Raw genomic sequence first — 14,996 nt, 5'->3', positions numbered from 1 at the left:
GTGTATACAGCAGAGCAGCCCACGGCTATGCCAGTCAAGATGTGGACGGTACAGAGGAAAGTTCAGTATGTTCTGTGGCTCGCTAAATTTGAATCCATGACAAAAGTGCAACGTGAATATAGGAATGTTCATAATGAAGTGCCACCATATAGGAATAACATTACTCGGTGGGATAAGCAGTTGAAGGAAACTGGCAGTTTGGTGGAGAAACCCCGTTCTGATAAGCCATCATCAGTGACGAGTCTGTAGAGGCTATACGGGATAGCTACCTAAGGAGCCCTAAAAAATCTGTGCATGAACCCACATTGAACTGCACTGAATAGGTATGAAACTGGGAAAGTTTATCTTTTATTTGGGGAAGATTTCACATTTCTATCATCTTTTGTTGCTTTCCTGTGACCGGTCAAAAGTGCACCATGACTTTACGGACACACTGTACTATAATAGTAGGAGATTTCAATACCCCACTAACAGCACTGGAGAAATCCTCAAGAAATAAAATTAACAAAGAAACAGCAGCCTTAAAGGACACACTAGATCAACTGGATTTAATAGATATTTTCAGAACCTTTCACCCTAAATCAACAGAATATACATTCTTTTCAAGTGCTCATGGTACATTATCTAAAATAGACCACATGTTAGGACACAAAACAAGTCTCAGTAAATTTAAGAAGATTGAAATAATATCAAGCATCTTCTCAGATCACATTGGCATAAAAATAGAATCAACTACAATAGAAAAAGTGAAAAACATTCAAACACTTGGAAACTAAATAGCATGTTATTATATAACAAATGACTTAACAATGAGATCAAAGAAGAAATAAAAAATTTCCTTGAAACAAATGAAAATGCACATACAACAACTCAAAATTTACGGAACACAGCAAAAGCAGTCCTGAGAGGGAAGTTCATAGCATTACAGGCATTCCTTAAGAAGCTAGAAAAAGCTCACATAAACAATTTAACCCTCCATCTAAAAGAACTAGTAAAAAAACAGCAAGTAAAGCCCAGGGGTAGTAAAAGGAAGAAAATAATAAAGATCAGAGGAGAAATAAATGACATAGAGGTTAAAAAAACAATACAAAGGATCAATAAAACCAAGAGCTGATTCTTTGAAAAGGTAAATAAGATTGATGAACCTTTAACCAGACTCACCAAAAAAAAGACAAAGAGGACTCAAATAAATAAAATTAGAAATGAGAGTGGAGAAGTAACAACCAACACAGCAGAAATTCAAAGGATTGTAAGAAAGTACTATGAAGAAATGTATGCCAAAATATTAGACACCTAGGTGAAATGGACAAATTCCTTGAAACATATAATCTTTCAAAAATCAATCTGGAAGAATCAGAAAACCTAAACAGACCAATTACAACACATGAGATTGAAATAGTTATCAAAGAACTCCTAACAAACAAAAGTCCAGGGCCAAATGTCTTCACAGGCAAATTCTAACAAATTTTCAAAGAACTAACTTCAATTCTTCTCAAGCTATTTCAAAAAATTCAAGAGGAGGGAAAACTTCCAAGCTCCTTTTATGAGGCAAGCATAATTCTTATTCCAAAACCTGGCAAAGATACTACAAAGAAAGAAAACTATGATGAACTTAGATGCTAAAATTCTCAACAAAATATTCACAAACCGGATCCAGCAATACATGAAAAAAAATCATACATCATGATAAAGTGGAATTTATTCTGGGGAGCCAAGGCTAGTACAATATTCACAAATCAATAAATATGATTCATCACATAAACAAAAGGAAAGACAAAGTCACATGATAATATCAATAGATGCAGAAAAAGCATTTGATAAAATCCAGCACCCATTCATGATCAAAACTCTCAGCAAAGTGGGAGTACAGGGACCATACCTCAACATGATAAAAGCCATCTATGACAAACCCACAGCCAACATCATACTGAATGTGCAATAATTAAAAGCAATCCCCTTAAGATCAGGAAGAAGGCAGGGGTGCCCCCTTTCACCACTCTTATTCAACATAGTTCTGGAAGTCCTAGCCACAGCAATCAGACAAGAAAAAGAAATAAAAGGCATGCAAATTGGAAAAGAAGAAGCAAAACTATCATTATTTGCTAATGACATGATACTGTATGTAGAAAACCCAAAAGTTTCAGTCAAAAAATTACTACTCCTGATAAATATTAAATTTGGCAGGACTTAAAATTAATATTCAGAAATCAGAGGCATTTTTATACACCAACAATAAATTATCTGAAAGAAAAATTAAGAAAACAATCGCCTTTACTATTGCAACAAAAAAAAATAAAGTACCTAGAAGTAAATTTAACCAAGGAGGTTAAAGGCCTGTACTTGGAAAATTATAAAACATTGATAAAAAAAATCAAAGAAGATACAAACAAGTGGAAGCGTATACTGTGTTTATGGATAGGAAGAATAAACATCATTAAAATGATTATATTTCCCAAAGAAATTTATAAATTCAATACAATTCCTACTAAATTATCAATGACATACTTCAAAGATATAAAACAAATATTCCAAAAATTTATATGGAGCCAAAAAAGAACACGAATAGCCTCAGCAATCTTGAAAAAGAAGACTAAAGTGGGTAGTATCACACTTTCTGATATCAAGTTATACTACAAGGCCATTGTACTCAAAACAGCTTGGTACTGGCATAAGAACAGGCATATAGATTAATGGAACAGAACAGAGAACCCAGTGATAAACCCACACCTTTATGGACAATTGGTATTTGACAAAGGAGGTAAGATGATACAATAGAGTAAAGACAGTCTCTTTATCAAATGGTGTTGGGAAAATTGGGCAGCTACCTGCAAAAAAATAAAACTAGACCACCAACTTACACCATTCACAAAAATCAACTCAAAAAGGATAAAAGACTTAAATGTAAGCAGTAAAACCATAAGCATCTTAGAAGAAAACATAGGCAGTAAGCTCTCTGACATCTCTTGCAGCAATAGATTTGCTTCTTTATCTTCACGGGCAAGTGAAATAAAGGACAGGATGAACAAATGAGACTATATCAAACTAAATAGCTTTTGCACAGCTAAAGACAATATGAACAAAATAAAAAGACAAACCACAGAATGGGAGAACATATTCGACAATATGTCTTATAAGGGGTTAACAACCAAAATGTATAAAGAACTTGTAAAACTCAACACCAGAAAGATAAACATTACAATAAAAAAATGGGCAAAAGAAATGAATAGACACTTCTCTGAAGACGATATACTGATGGCCAATAGGCAGAACTAAAAATGTTCAACATCACTAGTCATTTGAGAAATGCAAACTAAAACCACAATGGGATATCACCTCACATCTGTCAAAATTGCACTCATTAACCAAACAATACATAATAAGTGCTGATGAGGATGTAGAGAAAAGGGAACCCTCCTGCATTGCTGGTGGGAATGCAGAATGGTGCAGCCACTGTGGAAGACAGTATGTAGATTCCTCTAAAAATTAAAAATGGAACTGCCTTTTAACCCAGCTATCCCACTCTTGGGAATATGTCCCCAAAACACCACATCACTGATTCAAAGGAAGACATGAACCCTCATGTTTATAGTAACATTGTTGACAATAGTCAAGATCTGGAAACAGCCCAAGTGTCCATCAGCGGATGAGTGGATTAAAAAGCAGTAGTACATATACAGAATGGAATACTATGGGGCCATGAAAAAGAAGGAAATCTTACTTTTTGTGACAACATGGATAAACCTGGAATCTATTATGTTAAGTAAATAAGCCAGGCAGAGAAAGAAAAATATATGACCTCTCTCATTTGATGAATCCAATGAACAATGTGAACTGAGGAATGGAATAGAGACAGAGGCAGGATCAAAGTGACCAGAGGGAAAGTGAACATAGGGAAAGGGGATGATAGGATGGGTTCAGAGAAGAGAAAGAGATTGGTGAAATTATATACATATAACACAGTGTTATAGAGAGCAGAAAAGCACATCCTAGAGGGAAGGGTGGATGGCTTTAGGGGGGAGGGGCACAATGGGAATGTTGAGGGGAACACCGGGTGGGGAGATGCATTTGGGGGGATCACTAGAGTCTATGTAAACACTATAAATTACAATCAATTAAAAAAATCCAAAGACTCCAGAGAAAGACTATTAGAAACAATAAACCAATACAGTAAGTTTGTAGGATACAAAATTAATATACAGAAGTCAACTGCTTTTTATATGCCAACAATAAAGCTTCAGAAAATGAACTGAAAAAAATAATCCCTTTTATTGTTGCAACAAAAAAAAAGTAAAATAACTAGGAATAAACATAACAAAGAATGTAAAGGACCTATATAATGAAACCTACCAAGCATTGTTAAAGGAAATCGAAAGAAACACAATGCAATGAAAAAAATATTCCTTGTTCTTGAATAGAAAGAATAAATATAGTTAAAACGACCATATTACCCAAAGCAATATATTGTACAAATTTAATTCCATTCCACTCAAAATTCCAATGTCATTTTTTAAAGAAATGAAACAAAAAATCATCAGGTTTATAATGGAACCATAAAAAACCCCAAATAGCCAAAATAATCCTAAGTAAAAAAAAATGAAGTTGGGGACATTACAATACCCAACTTCAAATTATACTACAGAGCCATGATAATCAAAACAGCATGGTATTGGCAGAAAAATAGACATTCAGACCAATGGAACAGAATAGAGAGCCCAGAAATAAAACCACATATATAAATATATGGTCAAATCATCTTTGATAAAGGAGCCAAAACACACAATGAATAAAAGAAAGTATCTTTAATAAATGGTGCTGGAAAAATTGGAAAGCCACATGTAAAAGAATAAAACTCGACTATGATTTGTCTCCTTGTACAAAAATTAATTCTAAATGGATCAAAGATGTAAACATAAAATCTGAAACAATAAAATACATAGAAGAAAATGTAGGTACTAAACCTTGGCCATAGAGAACATTTAATGAATTTGACTCCAAAGGCAAAGGAAGTAAAGGCAAAGATAAATGAATGAGACTACATCAGACTAAGAAGCTTTTGCACAGCAAACCCCCCCCCCCCCCAAAAAAAAAACTGACAACAAAACAGACAGCCTAACCCGTGGTCGTGCAATGGATAAAGCATCAACCTGGAACACTGAGGTTGCCAGTTCAAAACCCTGGGCTTGCCTGGTCAAGGCATATATGAGTGTTGATGCTTCCTGCTCCTCCCCTCCTTCTCTCTCTCTCTCTCTCCTTCTCCCTCTCTCTTTCTCTCTCTCCTCTAAAATGAATAAAGAAAATCTTAAAAAAAAAAAAAAAAACCCAGACAGCCAACTAAATGGGAGATGATATTTTTGAACAACCATTCAGATAATGGTCTAATATCCAAAATATAAAGAACTCACAAAAACTCAACAACAAACAAACAAACAATCCAATAAAAAAAATGAGAAGAGGACATGAACAGACATTTCTCCCAGGAAGAAATACAAATGGCCAATAGATATATGAAAAGATGCTCATCTTTACTAGCTATTAGAGAAATGCAAATCAAAACTACAATGAGATACCACCTCACACCTGTTAGATTAGCTATTATCAACAAGACAGGTAATAACAAGCGTTGGAGAGGCTGTGGAGAAAAAGGAACCCTCATTCACTGTTGGTGAGAATGTAAAGTAGTACAACCATTATGAAAGAAAGTATGGTGTTTCCTCAAAAAATTAAGAATAGAACTACCATATGACCCAGCAATCCTTCTAATGGGAATATACCCCCAAAACTCAAAATCATTGGTATGTAAAGACACATGCATCCCCATGTTCATTGCAGCATTGTTCACAGTGGCCAAGACATGGAAACAACCAAAAATCCCTTTAATAGAAGATTGGATAAAGAAAATGTGGTACATATATACTATGGAATACTACTCAGCCATAAGAAATGATGACATAGGATCATTTACAACAACGTGGATGGACCTTAATAATATTATACTGAGTGAAATAAGTAAATCAGAAAAAACTAAAAACTGTATGATTCCATACATAAATAGGACACAAAATTGAGACTCATGGACATAGATAAGAGTAGTGGTTACCAGGGGTGAGGGAAGGGAGGAGAGGGAGTGAGTGGTGGAAGGGAAGAGCATAAAGAAAACCAAATGAAGGGTGAAGGAGGACAATTTGACTTTGGGTGATGGGTATACAACATAATTGAATGTCAAAAGGATCTGGAGATGTTTTCTCTAAATCTATGTGCTCTAGTTGACCAATGTCACCCCGTTAAAATTAATTGTCTAAATAAAATTATTTTTTAAAAAATAGGACAACCTTTAAATTGGTAAACTGAGTAAAACAGATTGCCCTCCCTAATATACATTGTCTTTAATCAACCATTTAAAGGCTTGAATAGAAAGAACTAAAAGGCTGACCCACCCACTAATAAGAGAGAACACTGCCTGCCAGACTGTTGAGCTGGGACATTAGCCTTTTCCTGCCTTTAGACTTGAGCTGAAAATTTGGTTCTTTTTGGGTCTCAAGTCTGCCAACTTTTAGACTGGCATTTATACCATCAGCTCTTCTGGATCTCAGACTGGAGCTAATACCATTGGCTCTCATGGGTCTCTAACTTGCTGACTACAGATCTTAGGACTTCTCAGCCTCCATAGTTGTATAAGTCAATTTCTTATAATCTCTCTCTCTCTTTCCTTCCCTCCCTTTCTCCCTCTCTCTTCCCTCTATCCTTTCTTTCTGGAAAACTCTGATTGATAGGCCTTTGTCTATTCTGATCTGGCAGAAGCTCTAAAAGAATATGTTAAAGGTAGAACAATTAAATCTCTGTCCTGAAAAAGTGGCACCAATAAATTATTTGGATTCAGGCTGGTAGAAATGAGAAAATGTTGAGACTATGCCTATCTTCGATAAATCCACAAACAAATGTTGATGAGGGTGTGGAGAAAAGGGAACCTTTGTACACTGTTGACAGGAAGGCAGATTGGTAGAGCCACTGTGGAAAGCAGTATGGAGTCACTTCAAAATATTAAAAATGAAACTGCCTTATGATCCAGAGATTCTGCTTCTGGAATATATCTGAAGAAACCTAAAACACTAATTTGAAAGACTATATGCATCCCTATGTTCATTGCAGTGTTATTGACAATAGCCAAAACAGCCCAAGTGCCCATCAGTAGATGAATGGATTAAAAAAAAAAAAGCTGTGTATTTATACAATGGAATACTATGCAGCCATAAAAAAGGAAATCTTACCTTTTGTGATGGCATGGACAGACCTGGAGAGCTTTATGCTAAGTGAAATAAGCCAGTCGGAGAAAGACCAGTACCATATGATTTCACTCATATGTGGAATCTAATGTGTTCATGAACTAACAAGTTAAAGACAGACTCATAGATAGTAAGCAGGCTGACAGCTGTTGTGGGGGCTGGGTGAGGGGGGTGGAGAGATTGAGCTAAAAAGGACACACAAAAAGAAAACACTCATGGACACAAACAATAGGGTGGTGATTGTGGGAATGGAGGTGGGGGAGGGTACAGGGGGGACAAATGGTGATGGACAAAGACTTGACTTGTTGGGGTGAACACACAGTACAGTGTGTAGATGAGTTGTAGAATTGGGTATCTGAAACCTGTATAATTATGTTAACTAGAGTCACCCCAATAAATTCAATGAAAAAAAAATGTTGAAAGTAGGTCAATGGTTCTCAACTTTTGTTGCTTGGATGTGTTTTTAAATCTTGATGCCCAGCCAGGGCTTTTTGGGAGAGACTCAAACATCAGAATTTGTTGAGGTTCCTCAGGTGATTTCAATGTACAGTCAAGGTTTAGATGATTTAGATCAGTGGTAGTCAACCAGGTCCCTACCGCCCCCTAGTGGGCATTCCAGCTTTCATGGTGGGCGGTAGCAGAGCAACCAAAGTATAAATAAAAAGATAGATTTAACTATAGTAAGTTGTTTTATAAAGATTTATTCTGTCAAACTTGGTGAAAACCTGACATAAAGTACTTGGTAAGTAATTATTATTATATGCTTTAACTTGCTGTAACTCTGCTTTTACATTTTATAAAGTAAAGTTACTTCCCTACTTTATAAATCACCATTACTGTGGAACCAGTGGGCAGTTAGAAAATTTTACTACTAACAGAGGTACAAAAGTTGGCGGGAGGTTTAAAAAGGTTGACTACCCATTGATTTAGATGATCTGTTGGTATCTTGAGAACTGATACAGCTTATTTCTAGCCTGAAATTGAAAGGAGGAAGGAAGGTAGTAGAGAATCTAGTAAAGAAAATAAAGAAGAGTGCTAACTCTTCACATATCTTGCTTCAGAATTGGATAGAACTATCCATTATCTTGCTTGAAGTTTTGAAAAGTCTTAGTTTACCACAATGGCCATAACTGAATATAAGTAGGAAACACATTCCAAAATAATGTTTTGATGACTTTTTTTACTTACTAGTCTTGATTTTTCCATGAATCTTCTTCTTTCAAGGACAGTATAAAGTAGGACCACACAATTAACATCTGACAGAAAACTACACAGATAAAATACAAGGCCTCTTACCAGGGAAGACTAGACACCAAGCACCCCTTGAAGTTTACTCCAAGGAGTCACTTAGGTACTTGGGGAATTTTTCATTCAATGTTGTAAACATACAGACAACTTCTTGTTAAAACGATAGGCCTTAATGCCTGAGAAATCTGTAAACTGAGAGGATGGTAGGGGGAGACTGAGACAGAAGTAACGAAAATGAGAGTGGGGAGGAAGACAGTGTCGGAAGGAGAGAGAGAGAGGGAGAGACTGGCAGAGAGATAGTTATAGCTCTTGAGGAGTCATTAAGGCTCAATTCCCTTACCATGTGCCTCTCTCTCATTACAGAGCAGGGATGGAGCTATTCAGTTACTGTGTATTAGTCCATCACTTACTAATATCTGAAACCAGACTGAGAGATGGTATAAGACAAATGGGAGGCAGGGCAGCGAGAAGTTGTAATTGTATGAATTTATTCTTTTGATTTTTTTTCCAATGGGCTCATTTTATCTGCTATCTGGTCTGACAAAAATACTGCTGCAATTTATTAAAATTGTAGGGGAGGAAAAAGAAAGATTAAAAAAATTTTTAAGTGCCAAAAGAAGTGAGTGCTCAGACTGATCACTTACTAAAATTTAGTAGGGATTCAAAGTCTGAACTAATGCACATTGTCATCAACTTTCTAGGCTGTTCCACGGCTAATGTTCCTTCTGAAACTAATGTTCCTCTCAGGGGATATTCAGTGGAATCATGAGATGACGTGCTGCTTCTCTGTCTAGATCCAGTGGGGGTTGCAGAAATGGTATTTATTTAAAAAAATCAATTTGTCACAACCTAGATCTAGCTTTAAAAAAACAGGGAATGATGTAAAGTCAGCTATCAATGGGATATAACAAAATGAGAACAGATTGCAATAGCCCACTCTTTGAGTTAGCAGGTAGGAGTTGAACCTTAACTGCCTCTGTTTGCATTATCAGAGGCCAGCCTAGGTTAGGAAACAAATTTTTAAATGGCTTAAGAGAAAAGGCTGATGGGTTGACAAGATCTGTACACCTTGTAATTAATCACAGAACTGATGCTTGGATAGTAAGAACTTGTTGGCTCAAACATTAAAATAACCATTTCAGAGGATCAGTACTTCACAAGAGAAAAAGCAACCACACTGCATCACAGAGTTGGCATGCTTGTGGGGAAACAGGGACAATCAGCTTTTAGTTCAACAGTTGTTTGCTAGAATATATATTATTTTCTGACCTACTGGGCTTTCTTTACCAGAAATTTACAATTCAGGCTATGGTTTTTAGAATCTCAGTTTTAAAAGCCAAAATAATACTTCTTTTGTATAAGGTCTAACTTATTAACTATTTGTAGACATAAATTCAAAATATCTCAGATTGACACCATTAGGGATTTTTCCAACAGCCTGTCCATCCCCCCTTTACCTTAATTATTAAAGCCCTGATTTTGTTTGGCCACAATGTGCCTGGCCCCAGGAAATGAACCATGATTGGTCTGAGGTCCTTACCTCTAACCATAACCTCTTTGGCTGAATATTTGTTTTTTCCACTTCCCCTGCAGTTAGTGGAGGTCATATGACACAGTTCTGGCTAATCAGATATAAGAGGAAATCTCCAGGGACATTCTGGGTAATGTTTTGCTTTCTGTTACAACAGGGTAAGTATTTAAAGAGAATTTGTTGGAGTACTCCTGCTCTTCCTGTAGGAGATATTGCCGTAATGGTATGAGACTTGGAGCTGAAACACATCTTGTGACTACCCATGAGGCAACAACATGATAGAAGATGAAGATAATGTCAGAGATGCTAACCCAGAGCCCTCAATATTGTTGAGCCACTGAACAAGCCCTGGGGTTGCCTACAACTAGACTCTTGTTGAATAAATAATAAATATCCTTTTGACTTAAGCCAATGTTTGTTGAGTCTTCTGATATTTGCAACCAAAAACACCCCAACTGATACAATTCCTTTTCTTTCAGTACAGAGATTTTATTGCTTTGTGATGTGATTGTGAAGATGATTCTTGTTCTGTTTGCCCTTTTGATTTTTTAATCCAGTTTTATAAAAATTTTAAATAATTGGTGACCTCCTCAAGAATAAAATCTTTTCTTCCATGAAATCAAATAGTTATTACTTTAAAATGTTAACTAGCCCTATGGTAATGTTAGCCATGAATACTCATAGGATTGCAGTCATTTTCAGTTAGAGATTCTGGCAAACTATACAAGCATCAGTCATTGGAAAGGTTGGTCCTATGACTAGGGCAATGTTTTCATGATGATGAGTGGATATACTGTATACTTGCTATAAAAAAGAATTTTTTATTGAACTTCAAATTTTAGAGTACTTTCGCATGTACTAATTCAATTGACTCTAACAAGAACCTCACTAGGCAGATAATATCATTAGCTTTCCACACATAAGGACACCAAGACTGAAAAAAACGAAATCACTTGCTCCTGCTAATTCAATTAATAACTGGAGAAACTTGAACTTAGAGCATAACCTATACTCTCTCCACAATACCATGGCATAAAGAATGGTCACTTGGACAGCTCTGAGGCTTTTTTAGCCATCAGCCCAAATATTTCTAGATCTCATGAAGTATTATCAGTATATTACATGGAAACTTATAGAACTTAAAAATAGATAACATATCTGCCATAAGCATAATACATTGCAAGCCTAATGTAAGCTTTGATAGAACTGGCTTAAAACAAATTTGAAAATGCCTTAATAGGACACTAGGGTGATATTTAGAAGCAATCCTTCTCCTAGAACTTCCATACTAATTTTTTTTACTGTCTATTATTACTTAAGTCATATTACAATAATAAATAAGCTCATCCAGGGAAATTCTCCTGTGTTAGCTGTTTTTGTCCAGCACGGTGTCTACCACATATCAGGCACTCCATAGTATTTATTAAATGAACAATGAGTTACTGATCTAATCATTCATAGACCCAGAAACTCTTTCATCTTTTCTCTTTTAAACACATTAGTTTATTGTTTCAAAAAATTGCTTTGGAGTCCGGAAGCTCTCTGCAGTTTTAAGAAAGAAACTTTATAAGTAGCATCAAGGTGAAATTTCTTTACACTTTGTCCTTCCTGAACTGGTGGAAATATCCAAAAGCGAGGAAAGCAATTAGTTTTTTTCAGTAGTAATAGTAGTTTCTAGAAATAGCTTATCCATCTTCCATTGGGAACTGTCTCCTCTCTAATCACTTTTCTCCTCATGCTGGATTAGTTTAAAACATTATTACCAGAGTTTAGTGCATGCCTTTGGTTTTAAATATTGCAACCACATCAGCACAGGTAGTGAAGGAAAACAGCTGGAATGAGGAAAGCTATACATCTATTAAAGTGTCAAAAGAGTGAAATTATAGTTCAGATCATCTTAATTTTCTATAAAAGTTTTAAAAAATTAAGGGAAATGCATGCTCTTGGTATTTTTCAAACATATTTCCATTTTCATTGAACTTAATTGCTCTAATAAAGGAAAGAATCTCCTAACTGGAATTCAAAATGTTTGAATTATTATCACTGGGCAAACTGAGTTTGCCCAATGGAGAAAACAACCACTTCAAGACATGTTCATGCTTGAATTTTATTTTAACAGTCTATTCAAATTTATTTTGGTCATCAAATCCTTTGTTGGATTAAAGGAGGATGAAAAGATTAATGGACAATTTTAGACACTAAATAGTCTGAATTAACTTCAAAAATATCAGTTAACTAGAAAGTCAGAAAGCTCACAGGGACTAAAATATAGGTCATTCCATGATCCCAAGAAGACCTAGATAACTACAGTCACCATAATGTTAGAAAGAGAAATCGTAATATCAATAATAATATGCAATATAATTTAGGAAAATGTGTACTGTTATTAATTTGATATCAATCAACATTTGTATTTCTAAAGAAGAAATTTTTCAGAAAGAATAGACCTGTGAGCCTGACCAGGTGGTGGTGTAGTTGACAGAGCGTCGGACTGGGACGTGGAGGACCCACATTTAAAATCCCGAGGGCACTGGCTTGAGTGTGGGCTCATCTAGCTTGAGTACAGTCTCACCAGCGTCAGCATGGAGTCGCTGGCTTGAGCTTGGGATCATACACATGACCCCATGGTCACTGTCTCAAGCTCTCAAGCCCAAAGGTCACTGGCTTGAGCAAGGTGTCACTCACTCTGCTATAGTCCCCAGGTCAAGGCACATAAGAGAAAGCAACTGATGAACAACTAAGGTGCTGCAATGAAAAATTGATGCTTCTCATCTCTCCCCCTTCCTGTCTGTCCCTCTCTCTGACTCTCTGTCTCTGTCAAAAAAAAAAAAAAGTAAGAAAAAAGAATAGACCTGTGAAAAGAAATGTTTCAGCTATAAAATACTATGCATCGGATAGGCTTCTAGACATTTATATACAATACATCAGGCTTTTACCAGGTGAGTGCTGGGTGAGTTTATAGAAACCTAAACTTGCTTTTTAAATTTAAAAAAATTTTTTTTTATTTATTCATTTTAGAGAGGAGAGGGAGAGAGAGAGAGGAGAGACAGAGAGAGAGAAGGGGGGAGGAGCTGGAAGCATCAACTCCCATATGTGCCTTGACCAGGCAAGCCCAGGGTTTCGAACCGGCAACCTCAGCATTTCCAGGTCGACGCTTTATCCACTGCGCCACCACAGGTCAGACTAAACTTGCTTTTTAAATACTACTACTACTACTAATAATAATAATTTCATCTTATGCCCTCTAGCATATTTTATTTCTCTTAATTTTGAAATATCTAGGTAGCATGCTGACAAAGTCAAGGAGAAGGCTGCTAATTATGAAGACAGCAAAAGAGAGGATTTTATTATTTTATCTTCATCTGCATCTTTATCTGTAGTAACATTTATGATGCATTTACTTAAAGAAAAAATTTAAATAAAAATATATGAATACAAATAATGAGTATTCTAATTTATACTAACGTAGTTGCTATAGGGAAAAATTTCAATCATCATTTAGATAGCTAGGCATGGTTAACAATTTTTTTAAAAATATATGTTTTAACACTAAGCTCCTTTTCTCTAATTCAAATTTTTAAGTAGAACCACAATACATAAACCCCTCAAAAGTAGTTTGGTTTTAGTTTTAAAAGGTGAGGAACAATTAACTCTCTCCCCTATGGTGGTCCTAATACACCTCCAGGAATCAGTAAGCTCCCAGTTTGAAAAGTCACCAGATAAGTTGCTTGAATTTGAAACCACGGTCTAGATTTTGCTCAGTCACCAGAGCTATATGACTTTAGGGAAAGTGATTTTGCCCCGTAAGGCTTCAATTCCCTCATTATAGAATGAATGATTGCTAAGAGTCCATTTAGTGCTAAATTTTACTCTGATTTCTAAATATATATAACCATTCACATTAAGTTCTTACAAAGAAATCCTTTGGCAATAAAATATGAAGAAAGGCATCGATGATTTATATTAGCATTAAAAGCATGTTGTTTTGAAATATGATATACTTATTTACTCTTAAAAAACATAATAAAAATATTTAAACCCTCAGGGTCACATTTTTTGATCTACGATCATTGTATTCCATCACAGTTTAAACCACAGCACATCATTATACATCAATGAATGTATTTGTTACCTCCCATGTCTATAGTCTTCTACATTTTAAAGCCTTTAAGATTACACATGCAATATTTTCAATCTTACATTAGCAAATTGGCAGGTGTCTTATTTTCACCTAGAAAAGTTGCCATTATTATTCTACATGAATAGTATATTATTAGGCAGTGGTATTTGCTTAGTTATATTACAATATAGTTAAATATACAGTATATTTTATTCTAAAAACTATACAGTCACCTGACAATATTCTTCACAAGTTGATTTTTTTTCCCCTGCATAGCTGTTCTATATTATGCACCTATGTTGTACAGTATTTGGCATATAAATTAATATAAGAGTACACCTGGTATAATTAGAAATGCTATGGGTGTTGAGGAGGTTGTAAGGGCAATATTAAAGTGATCAACCACACTGGGCAAAAGGTAAATACACTCACAAGGAATTGGTAGATTACATAAGGAGAAAGGAAGTTGTCCAGGGATTTTTACATTCTGATGCTATTTAAGAGCAATAAGAAGAATGGGAGAGAACATCAAAAGAGAAAAGCCAGAAGTCTAGATCTTAGACACAGACAGAGCTGAGCTATGAGCTCCAGGCACAGACATTCAGGACATTGTTGAAGGGGAAGGAAGAAGAGATCTGAAGTCAAGAGAATGTGAGAGCTATAGGCTGAATATTTGTGTTTTGCCAAAATTCATACACTGAAATCCTAATGCCTTAGGAAAGTGATTAGGTCATAAGGATAGAGCCTTATGTATTACGTATTGAATAATAATAGTGTCCTTATAAAAGAGACCTGAGAGATTTCCCTTCCCTTACCC

Source organism: Saccopteryx leptura, chromosome 4, assembly GCF_036850995.1.
Source record: "Saccopteryx leptura isolate mSacLep1 chromosome 4, mSacLep1_pri_phased_curated, whole genome shotgun sequence".
NCBI lineage: Eukaryota > Metazoa > Chordata > Mammalia > Chiroptera > Emballonuridae > Saccopteryx > Saccopteryx leptura.
This window is presented reverse-complemented; position numbering follows the sequence as displayed.